General features: G+C 42.9%; 1 pseudogene; it reads left to right on the forward strand.

Moving 5' to 3' along the window:
- LOC121201913 (nectin-3-like) overlaps nt 1–9,290 on the forward strand; it is a 28,562-nt pseudogene extending 19,272 nt beyond the window's left edge.
- Nucleotides 9,291–10,039: the final 749 nt, after the last annotated feature.

The raw sequence follows: 10,039 nt of genomic DNA on the forward strand, positions 1-10,039 counted from the left end.
CACATCTTTCTACAGCCTGATGGCTTAGATGCAACACCACCTGCTCAACATGCTGAACGTTACTATCAAAAGGCCGTCTTGAAGTCTGGCGCTTTGCTAAGACACTACTCTGCTCAGGCTGCAGAGTTGATCGTGTTGACTGAAGCTGGTAAACTAGCAGAAGGAGAGTCTGTTACCATCTACACAGACTCCACAGATGCTCTGTGGAAGCATAGGAAGCTTTTTAAGTCTGATTGCAAACCTATCTCACATCATGACTAGGTTCTGCTTTGCTGGACGCTGTCCTGCTGCCTACAGCTAATGCTGTTTGTAACTGTCCCACTCACAACATCATAGACAACTTTGTTTGTGCCGACATGCAGCTGCAGACGCTGCTGCGAAGGTCGCTGCCCAACAACCCCTCCCTCTCCTGATCCTTGTTCCCTCTCTCCAACTCTCTCTATCCTTTCCTTCCTCATGTCCCTGTGCTTTAAACGTTTTCTACCTCACAGGAACGCTGACTCTGGCTGACGAATGGTTTCACCTGTAGCCACTGAGTCTGGTTTCGGCCTGATGGCAGCCGTGCCGCCCAAACACCTTTTCCCCATAATTCAGATTTACCAACAGGTAAAAACAGTCGACAGGACCACTACACCATCCGACCAGGAGACTGGGCGATCGTTAATGACTTCAGGAGGAAGCATTGGGACTCCAAACGATGGCGAGGCCCCTTCCAGGTCCTTCTGACGACCCACACGGCTGAAAGATCGCAGTGAGAGCGACTTGAAACCACTCCATCTACTGCAGGAAGGTCCCGGATCCGACAGATGACCCTACATCTACATCCCACGAAGAAAACCACCACTGACGAAAAGAATTGAGAAGGACGACCCTCGCTGTGCTCACACACGCACTGAGGCGAGGCTGCGTTGACCGTTCAGCTAAAGGTGTGAGCCAAGCGCCGCCTGAAGCTGCGCCGGTGAATCACACTATCAGACCATAAATCTACACACACGCTCCTGAGAAAACACACACACGAGCAGCCTTGAGTTGCCGACGCTGGACGACGTGTAGACTCTTCACATCACGGGAGTGACAGTGACTCAGACGACATTGGGAGGAAACCTGGCGGTGATAACGAATCCCAGGTGTCTCTGTGATCAGCTGATCACAACCTGAAGAACCCCAACGAACAATCAATACTTCAACACACAGGTTGGAAACAATCTAACGCTACTGTTCAACAGGAAGAAGCAGATTGTTACGAGACATCAATTGTAACCATGCTGTGTTCGACTTCATTTTATGTTACTTGGATTATTGCCTTTATTATATGATGTTTCCATGTAACTTTACACACTATTTTTGAATGAGAAAATTTCACATAATTCACAACACTGAGTTTAAATATCCTGAAGTTAATTTGGTGTTTAATTTGCTCACAATCACTTTATTCACTGCTACAATTAGTTCTATCCTTCATCTACAGATGAAAGACAACACAAGCGGCAATATGCATCCTCATTCTGGTTTAATCCCTGAATCTCGTATTCATTCTAGACGCAAATGTACAATTAAAGATCCGAAAGCATGAAATCTATCTTAAGATTATATGATACAGAACCCCACCGGAAACGTATGGCTATCATACATTAATTGTATTTATTACATTACAATTGAATGGCCGTAGACATGTTGTTAGCAGAGAAAAGAGACGTTTGTGTTATGTTTGGAGATGCATGTTGTACTTACATCCTGAATAACACTGATTCTAATGGTATTGTGGCGAAGGCGCTACACGGCCTTCAGAATCTCAGCTAACTCAGGTATAGATTCCTTCTCTTGGAATTGGCTAGACGAAATGTCTGGAAAATGGAAATCTGTTCTCATGTCCACAGCTGTTTCCTTTATAATTGAGATGCCTGTGATTCTCTTGTTTGGTTTTTGCGTTATCCCACTGGTTAGAGGTCTCATCATGCGTGCGACCTCAGCAACACTCTCGTATGAGATGACACAATGCACTATGTTCAAAACCCCAACTCTAATTTACTTAATGACTTTGACGATGGTCTTAGGCTATCGGATCAAAAATATAATATGATACAAATATGATAATGAGCTTATTTTCTTCACATGCCAATACAGAAGTTATTCTTGTATAACTACCCACCAAAAACAGCTCCCAACCTTTTGTCCCTAAGTTACTTGCATTTTATGTGAAGGTGTATTTTGAATCTTGATGAGTTACTACCCTTATTGTTTCATTTGCAAGGATCTTTTATTATTACAGAATGTGATGTTGACAATTTTTATTCCTTTATGGTTTGATTAATGTGTAATCAAAAGGGGGGAGTGTTATGGGAAAAATTGTCTCTTCCTTATTTCTATGTGTCTTCCTTACTTCTATGCAGTTATTATACGATTTATGACTTGTGTTCTGCAATTAATATCTTGTATCTTAAATGTTTTGTCTTACTGTATGCATTTGACATTTCACCTAGATTGTTCAATGGTTGTCTCTGCCTGATAGACTCTCAACTCTAGCTCCCAAACCCAAGGTCGGGGAGTTGTGTCTCTGTCTGTTGAGACTTGGTGCTCCTTTCTCACAGATAGTTGGACGTCAGCGATGCAGGTGTGAGAATGTAAAAATCTTCACACACACTGCGACAGGGAGGAGATGGTGCATGTAATTTGATTGGGTTAGAAAGACATTCCACCCTAGTCGGACAGAGAAGCTAAAAGGCAGAAGCAACTTGAGGATCGTGGGCTCTTTGCAACACACCTTCGTGGTGTGTGCACTGATCTCCCCAGCTGGTTTTTGGTTTGTTGATGTGCACGATCAACATCCATGCTTTTTATTTGCTTTCCCCATTATTTTTATTTTTTTTATTATTTCAATAAATCGCACAAAAGGACAACTCTCTCATCTACTTCTTTATGGAAAATTTCCACCACAAGTGAGAGCCTTGTTGTGTGTAGTTTTAACTACAACATATCACACGTCTTACCTTTCTGTGAAAACCGTAGAACGCGGTCGCACTCCGCTTTTTTAGCTGGGTCAACGACCGATGAACTAATGACTGCTGAATGATCACAGTCTGAAACGGAGCCTCACACGAGGACAACCATTTCCAAAGGAGTTCGCTATGAGTGGATTTTCTCCAGGGAGGCTCTTCCTCCTCCTGCTGCTGCTGCTGCTAAACCTGAGCTGGACCGTGGAAGGTGCGTGGACAACACACTTTACTACATCATCACTTTATCTAGCTTAGACCGTTGTGTCATCTACAAGAACAAAGCAGCAGCTGTTGTTTGATTGTATTTAGATATAAACTAGGGTATATTACATTGAAGGCTGTGAAGAACTCCTTAAACCTTTTAGACACCTGTCGTTTGACGACAGAAGAAATAAGGACAATAGATACTATTGTACGTTTAGAAAAAGAAAGAAACAGTGGTTTCATTGTTTTCTGATCACGTGTCATAGGAAGCTCGGTTTGTAGGAGTTTGTTGGATTTTCTTGGTCTAAAAAATGTAAAGGGCATTTCCTTAGAAAAGAAGACAGTAAATAAGTAAATATATGACTATGAGCTGCATAAACAACAAATATAGAACAAGATAAAGTTTTTTTCTACTGTTATTAAGCAAAAATAACTCCTTCATTTGCATTTGACTTTTAACAAATGTCTCAGTGGTTCCACTCACATTTTCATGAATTGTCATTTGTAACACAGTCTGGCTGAACTGTACTGAGAACAGCCTCCCTCATCCAAATCATCTATTTATTCTCAGACAGGTACTGTACTCTACATCACCACTCACTTGCTCAGACACGTTTCTGAGCCTCCTTTGCATTTTTTCATTTCAAGTATTTCAGCTCACAGGTTGTGTCTTTCCACGGCTCATGAATGATTGGATTACACTGTCCCTAAAGCGGTTTAGGAGAGAAATACTCATATGTAGATACAAGCGAAGGTCAAATCAATAAATTTATTACGATTCTGGCTGACAAAACACACATCTTCAATGGAGCTGACTATCGGTTCAAGAACATTGGAAACTTTACCAAATACGATGGAACCCTCCAGTTATCAGACGCCACGTTGCTGGATGAAGGCAGCTACTCGTGCATATTCACTCTGTTTCCCAGCGGCAATTTCAGGACAGATATAATAGTAAACCTGCTCGGTATGATAAATGTGTGTGTGTGGAGTAAACAGATAAAAGCTGGGGTCCCACACTGACCTTTGACCTGTGTGCTTCCTCTTGTAGTCCCTCCAGTCGTAACGGTGGAGGATGACACCCCTCTGTTGGGGGGTGAAGAAGCTTCCCTTGCTACCTGTACGGCGGCTGGTTCCCGGCCTCCTGCTGAGGTGAAGTGGATTATGGGTTCTCTGGAGGGCTCGGTCCGTTCAACCACCACCTCCACCCTTCACGATAACGGAACCACCACCATGGTCAGCTCGCTGCTTGGAGTCCCTACCAGAGACGTCAACCAGCGTTTGGTGAGATGTGTCGTCACCAGCGCGGCGCTGACACAAGCAAAGAGCCTGCCCTTCACGTTACAAGTGTTCTGTGAGTATAATTATATCATAGGCTGCAATAATGTCATAGGCTGCACTGGAGTTAATAACTATCCGTGGAGATTCTCAGTCATCCAGGTGACGTTATCTGAAGTTTGAGTCATGTCAACTGGATTTCTTCTTTTCCGTGGAAACGTTTTGCCATCAATTTAGGTGTTTGTTTTTCTTCAGTCTGAGTAAAGCTGAATGAAGGCCACATATTTATCCTTCAGAGAGGTTTCCTCCACTACCTGTAGATGATTGGCTCATTATGTGAGCAAAGAGGCCGTGAGTATCTGTGAACTCTCAACTACTTATTTCTTGGTTTCACAGTGGACCAAGAAGAGAAGTTATTTGATAGAGGGTTGAGGGAAGAGTGATAAAATATGTACAATTTAAAGCACCCTCCCTCAACAGAGAATGAGGCCTCAGACACAGTCTGGCTCCCATTTATCATGCTGCGATTTCATCTATTCCCGAGAAGATTAACACACACCACAACCCTGTAACGGTGGAGGAAGAGCCAAGTACAGTAGTTGAGACTTCACAGTTGCTTACTGATACCTTGCTGTGGGTGGGGTGCTCTGCCTCACAGCAACACATTGTTAACATGTCTGGTTGATTTATGGTCTTAAACACCTTTTGTCAGGCTCCGGGGCTGTATTAAGTTGTATTGTGTAACTCTTCCAGTTACTGTCCATCAGGTTAGTTTTGTTTTGAAAGGACTTAGTTTGTCACCAGCATTTTGGTTTCAGTTTCCTGTTTTATTTTGTAACACTTCCCTTTCACGTCACGCCTCAGCAGTTCCCGCTTTACTTCCGGTTCTCATTACTCGCACCTGCATAGAATCAGCAATCACTCACCTGCATACTTAAGCACCACCAGTTCCCTTAGCCAGTTGCCAGATCGTTATGTATGCTAGTCATCACTTCCAGCGCGTAGTTATCCCGCCTGCATGTCCTGTGATCCTGTTTTGTTTCCTGACTTCCGATTCTCGTCTGTCTCTGAACTGTACTGCCGCCTGGAAAAGCTCTAGAGACACCGACCTGACCGCCTGACGCCGAGATAGCCTGCTCCTTTATGGGGTGCCAAATGTAAAAGTAGCACCTATAACTAGTTTTCTCACATTTAACTAAATGACATAACATGTTGTCTCACATTTAGTTAAATGTGCAAAAGTCTAAATGTAAATGTTAAATATAAATGTAAATGTAAATGTTAAATATATATTTAAATGTTAAATGTAAATGTTAAATGTTAAATGTAAATGTTAAATGTAAATGTTAAATGTTGGCCGAGTGTAAAACTGAATATTCATGAATGGGCAAGTAGACTCCATCCCTACCCTCAAACAGCGCTGGTCTCAGATCAGAGACGCGAACTCAAACACGTCAAACAGTACGCATAGCTCCGCCCACATCTGACTCTGGATCGGTGCACGAAAATACTGGAGAGAAGCCTGAAGTCGAAGCCATCATGGCCGCCAGCTCCGACTCCCTCCCGTTGGGGGAGATTGAACGGGCTGTAACGGCAGGTGTGCGGGCTGAGGCTCCGCTTCAAACTGCTGTTCTGTCGTAAACACCATTAATGAGGAGTTAAGTAGGTTTAAAAAGAATATTTCTGTGGCGCCGGTGGAGAATTAGTTGGCTAACTATACTAGCTAGCCGAAGTTACGTTAAGGCTAAAAACAAAATTTTCCAGATCAGATGTGGGCGGGGTTTGCGCGCACTGTTTGAGGTGATTGAGTTCGCGTCTCTGATCTGAGACCAGCGCTGTTTGAGGGTAGGGATGGAGTCTACTTGCCCATTCATGAATATTCAGTTTTACACTCGGCCAACATTTAACATTTACATTTAACATTTAACATTTAACATTTACATTTAACATTTACATTTAACATTTACATTTAACATTTAACATCTACATTTAACATTTACATTTAACATTTACATTTAACATTTACATTTAACATTTAGCATTTAACATTTACATTTAACATTTACATTTAACATTTAACATCTACATTTAACATTTACATTTAACATTTACATTTATATTTAACATTTACATTTAGACTTTTGCACATTTAACTAAATGTGAGAAAACATGTTGTGTCATTTAGTTAAATGTGAGAAAATTAGTTATAGGTGCTCCTTTTACATTTGGCACCCCATACTCCTTAACGGTACCGTAAACTTTGCTCTCCTGTTACCGAAACTCTGCCTGTCCCCGGACCTGAATCAGCCTGCTCCACCTGTACTGAAAACTGCGATCTCCTGTGTATGACCCGGACCGTCTGGTATATCGATAACTGAATTAAAACCCTTGAACACTACTACCTGTCTGAGGTTTCCGTGCTGTGCATGTGGGTCCTTTCTCTGCCGTTCCGTGATACCTTTTAAGTGTCTGTGTGGTTGAATGGAACCACTCCACACTTCTAACATTTCAACACTAAAACACGAGAAGGCTGAATGGTTGTTAGGAATGAGGAAGAACATTTAACTGTTGCATTTTTTGAATTGAATGAGTTTAACTGACTTTGACTTTAGTAGACAAACCTCTAGTTAGTGACACAACCCGAAAAAGCAGCTCATTCTCTCTCCTCTTTGCAGTTTCACCCACGACAGTGAACGTCACTGAAAGATCAGATAATTCATTAGAGTGTATGACTGAAGCCAACCCAGCTGCCAGCTTCACCTGGAGCAGGTACGGTGCTGCTGTCTGATCACAAAGAGCATCTTAATAAGTTGGTTTCAGGTGTTTGTGCTACAGGAACCTTTGTCTTGTGTGTTTCAGAGCTGACAAGTCCTGGCCTCAGTCTGGTGTCACTGTGGTCGGACCAAAGCTGCAGTTTGTGAGGAACACCGCTGGCGTCAATGGCCTCTACCAGTGTGAAGCCTCCAACCAGTACGGGAGGAGTCATGGTTACGTCTATGTGCATGTGACATCAGGTGAGGCCTGTGCTCCAGGATGCACACTGATATTTGGAGGCTATTATTATTAGCACAGTGTTTTATTATGCAAAGTAAAATAAAGGACAGACATGAGGAGCATTTATCAGTCTTAGGATTTAAAATGAATCAATTGAGACTTAGAATGTAAAGTTTTACGTTTGGTTTACAATATGTTCCTGCTCATTATGTGTCATAGAGTAGTAAAGTTATATGTTCGGTTTATAATAACTGTCTTTGGTTCCTGTTTGTTTTGTGTCAGAGTAATGTCAGCTGATCTGGGCTGAAATAAAAACTCCTGCTTTGTCTGTGTCTGTGCTAAAAACATTAATGGTATTTTCTGTTGTCTTTGCTTCAGACTCTGACCTACGCAGGTCGTTCTTTCTGTCCTGGCAGCTCTAGTCCTCCTGTGTATTTGTCTTACATGTGCTCTGATTCCCTACAGGCTCCTGCACGGATTGCTGGGTATTATTTAGCCTTTTGCTCATCCTTTTTTTGCCATTGCCATTGGTCTTGCTGCATGGTACTACCTTTTTTATATTCAGGCCCAAACAAAGGTACAAAATACAGTAATACTGCATATTATACTGGACATTTAATTTAAGTTTATAAATATATAAATTAATTAATTGGTTTCTTTTCCAGCAGAGAAGAGAGCACACCTGCAGGGATGCGGCCTGTCCCTACAGAAGAAAGTGAAGCTGTAAAGCTCATGTTTAATGTAAACTCGGCATTACTCAGAGACAAAGTGTCTCATTAACTACTTCCCCAAGTGCAAACACAGTATCAGTTCATGACGCAACAGTTTAATTCTCTGTGACTATTTGAGTACAGTTTTCCTTTTTGTTTTTGGAGTACTTTTGTTTTGCTTTGGCAAGTTTACCCTCGTGCTGCAGGACAGAACAATGAGTGAATGTGTAACCTGCATCAGTGCAGTGTGTTAATGTGCGAACAGACCTCACCATGGCTCCAATGTTGAAAGGATGCGTTTTTTTTTTCCAACCATCAGCCTTAACTGACGTGATTTTAATAATAGAAGAGGAGCGCTTAGCACATATAGCACATACAAAGTCAACCAGGTTATACTAGCAGAGATTATCTCAATTTTCTGAAGTTAGACACGTTACACATGTAAACTACATTAGTGGTCACTAGAACTTTAAACAATTTAACAAAACTCCAACAAACAAAAACATGCAGCATTCTGCAGCAAAATCATAGGTCTTAAGATCTTCTTAAGGTCACTGTGACAAACCGGCGGCTGACAAAGCAGCGGCCCCGGACTGGGCAAACACACGGTATTCACACACCAACTCATTAGCCGCCAAGAGCTCTCACGCCTTCGTGCCAGCACCTGGACATTTCACCACCGTTCCACCACTTCCAGTTGTTACACCCTGAACTATTCACACACTTTACACTTTGTTGTAGAGTTGTAACGTTCCGTATCAGGCCTTGCAGCCCTATGGCAGGCGGTATTGCGTAACTGATTCAGGAAGTTGTTCAGATTTTGCCGTGGGCTCCAACACTGGGAGAATCAGAAATACTGTAAATCTATTCCCATTTATGTAAGTTAGCGGTGGCAAAACCCTGTGACGGCTGTATTCCAAAGCAGAAGAAATAATGTCAAAAAAAAAAGATATCGTCTAAGACCTGCCACAGAGGAAAAGCTTTTTAAATAATGAGAAAAAACAATGATGTGTCTCCTAAACCATAATCATTGGCCATGCCCCAACTACCCTCACGTCATTGTAAATAATCATTTCCATTTTCATCTTTTCCAAATAAATATTTTCCATAATGCCTGTATGTATATATGTGTGGACTTCAGCTCTGCCTTTAATACCATCCCCCTTGTAATACTCCACTATAAACTGACCCAGCTCACCGTCCCCAACCCCACGTGCCAGTGGATCAGGAGCTTCCTGACTGACAGGAGGCAGCAGGTGAGGCTGGGCAGCATCACATCTGGCACCCGCACCATCAGCACCGGTGCACCACAGGGATGTGTCCTCTCCCCACTGCTCTTCTCCCTGTACACCAACAGCTGAACAGTCAACATGACCGTCATTGGGCTCATTCAGGACGGTGATGAGTCTGCATACAGACAGGAAGTGGAGCAGCTGGTCCAGTGGTGCAGTCAGAACCAGCTGGAGCTCAACACGCTCAAGACTGTGGAGATGATGGTAGACTTTAGGAAGAACTGCCTGCCCCCCCTCACCATCTACAATAACACAGTGTCTACCATGGACTCCTCTCAATCTCACAGGACCTGAAATGGTCCCCCCACAAAGACACTGCCCGCAAAAAGGCCCAGCAGAGGTTGTACTTCCTGAGCTGTCTCAGGAGCTGCTGACCATCCTCTACACGGCCATCATCAAGTCTGTTCTCTCCATCACTGTGTGGTTTGGTTCAGACACCAAGCAGGACAGACACAGACTGCAGAAGGTGGTCTGATCAGCAGAAAAGATCATCAAGACTGAGCTTCCTTCTATTGAACGCCTGTACCTCAGGGACTCAGGAAACGGGCTGTCAGCATCACTGCTGACC

Source organism: Betta splendens, chromosome 21 (genome assembly GCF_900634795.4).
Source record: "Betta splendens chromosome 21, fBetSpl5.4, whole genome shotgun sequence".
Classification (NCBI taxonomy): domain Eukaryota; kingdom Metazoa; phylum Chordata; class Actinopteri; order Anabantiformes; family Osphronemidae; genus Betta; species Betta splendens.